Raw genomic sequence first — 2,582 nt, forward strand, 5'->3', positions numbered from 1 at the left:
AAAAAAAAAGACTTAGCTTGTTTTATAATACTAATGTCACATGAACTTGGAGTTATTTTTTTCAGCTAGGTCTTGTTTAATCTTAAATCAGTTTCCCCTTTTTCTTTAATTGGAAAATCTTCATTATTTAAGTGAAGCACAATACCTTACATATAATAGGCTTTCAATAATTGTGGATTCATTGAGGAGCAAAAGTGATAAATGGCTTGTTCGGGTCACAAAGTCAGGACTAAAATTAAAGAAAGAACGTAGACTTTGAAAAGAAATAACATAGACTTTGTATTCTTTGTCCTATGCCCTTTCTTCCAGTGATTTACACTCTTCCCTTCCTCCAAGCCTTACCTTGAAGTCCTCCATTCTCTTTGAAACTGTCTGATTATTCCGTGTGACTTAGCAAATATTTATGCAATACCTTGTGAATTTGCTAATATTTGCATAATTTGTAATATTGATTCCTTAATTTGATTGTGAATTCCTTGAGTTCATGGAGTGTCTTATATCTATCATTTACTACCCCCAAAATATCTGGGTCAGTTTTAGATACTTTTTGAAGCTGTTCAGGAAATAATTTTGTTTGTTTTTAAGCTATGTTTAAAACATCCAACTAGGCAAAACTGTTTTTAGCTCAAAGAACAACACTGAGACATAGAAATTTATATATCTAAGGTACTTGGATATGTTGACTTCTCCTAAAAGAGAAGCCACCTCTGAAAAGGTGAAATGTCCTGCCCAAGGCTACACAAATAGTATTAGTTGAAGCATCTTTGGTTGTATAATCCTAAGGATATGTGAGGGTCAATACTGATGGTTTCTTTTATATTTTTATTTAAAATTCTGATTTTTCAATACTAATTTTTGTGAAGTTCTGATTATTTTCTACTTTGTAAGATATTTCTACAGATGCTGTCAAAGTGTCCCTGTCTATGCACTTAGATTTTTAGAAGTTGGATTCTTAAGTCTTAAGTTTACATCTATTCAAACATGTTAATAACTGGGTCCTGTCAAGGAACAAAATTAACATCAGATTTAAAGTTCTCAGCTGGCTTTGTTGCAGTTCTAGAATCAGGCAATACTTCATTCCATGAAATAGAGTAAGGGTTCCAATGAACTGAGCAAAAGAGGTTGGCTTTGTAGAAAGAAAAGGGGCTACAAAAGCAGAAACAAGAAAAAATGGATTGGTCATTTCAGAGTTACTTTCCTTGTAAGGGGGAATCAGGGGTACAGAACAATGGAAAAATAACTGGTTAACATCAGGTTACTTCAGGGTATCTTTTATGTGTAAAGATTAAAGCAGAGGAAACTTCATTATCATGCCAATTGAAGATTTTAAGTGGCATGTTTGGGAACTTGCTGTTCTCTCTCTCTCCTGATTTCTGGGAAGGTCAGATGACAACTTAGTTTGGGTTTGGTGACATGGAATTTAGCAGGGGTGACTCTGTTTTGATTTTTAGTCTGGTCTAGTATAGGAGCTTAGTCCAAAACAATGGCCTCCTGTAATTTTTATTTAACAGTCCCCAACTTTGGATAAACAAAGCTCAAATGATTTAATCCTGCCAACAACCTCATAAGATAAGTACTTTTATTTCCATTTTGGAATTTGGAGTAATTCCAAATGCACAGAATATACAGGAATAGAAAGGGGGAGTGAGATTTTATTTAGGCAACTCCTGATGATTTTGATTTATTAATGAGTTTTAGGCAGAGAAGTGAAAATATTCCTACTTGACTCAGTGACTCACTTCCCACCTTGGTGCCTTGGAAGGGGAACATTAAGAAATGCATAGATGAAGTGCAGATAAGATAGAGTTGTTTCTTTTGGAATTCTTCTAGAGAAAGGTAAGTGGAAATCCCCAGATAGAGCAGTCTTGCTATTCAAACAGCCATCCTATTGTCTTGCAGTGTTTATTCTCTGGAGGTAATTTGGGTTTCTGTATTCTACTTAGGCTATCTCTTCCTTCATTGTGGTAAAAAACTTCCAACTAAATTCCTGTAGTATTTTTTGAAGGTCAACTCAAAATAGATCTAAGAGAGTGCATGTAGTTATGTAATGAAATGTTTAAGGGGAAAAAAGTGAGTGATTTACTTAAGTCTAAAAGCTTGTAAATTTTACTTTTGTATTGGCTACTCAAGGCCAGTGCATCAAGCCAAATCTTTAAATCTGTTTGGGGCTCAGATCCTTTTTGAAGTTGGGAGGAATGAGAATCATGAAGCAGCCTTTAGGAGGAAAACAGACAGACAGTGCTACATGAGCAGCATTCATTTCTTACCATTGCTTATTTCCTCATCTCTTCAGGGTAGGGACTGCCTTTATTATCCTGGCCTAGTGTCTGGCATGATTCTGGCACAGGTGAGAGACTCAGTTAACCAAAAGGCTTGGGGAAACGAAAAGTTGTTCTTTTTTCTGAGGCTGAGAATCCCTATACAGTCGCACTGATCAATGTTGCATGGATGGGGCCGGCCCCGTGGCTCACTCGGGAGAGTGCAGTGCTGATAACACCAAGGCCACGGGTTCGGATCCTATATAGGGATGGCCGGTTCACTCACTGGCTGAGCGGGGTGCTGACAACACCAAGCCAAGGGTT

The 2,582-nt window shown here is 36.8% G+C and overlaps 1 protein-coding gene across 1 annotated transcript in view; it reads left to right on the forward strand.

Moving 5' to 3' along the window:
• LOC103603476 (FYVE, RhoGEF and PH domain-containing protein 6) overlaps positions 1 to 2,582 on the forward strand; it is a 47,822-nt gene that overhangs the window by 5,667 nt on the left and 39,573 nt on the right. The window lies entirely within an intron of this gene.

The sequence above is a fragment of the Galeopterus variegatus genome, unplaced genomic scaffold, assembly GCF_000696425.1.
Source record: "Galeopterus variegatus unplaced genomic scaffold, G_variegatus-3.0.2 Scaffold4619, whole genome shotgun sequence".
Classification (NCBI taxonomy): Eukaryota; Metazoa; Chordata; class Mammalia; order Dermoptera; family Cynocephalidae; genus Galeopterus; species Galeopterus variegatus.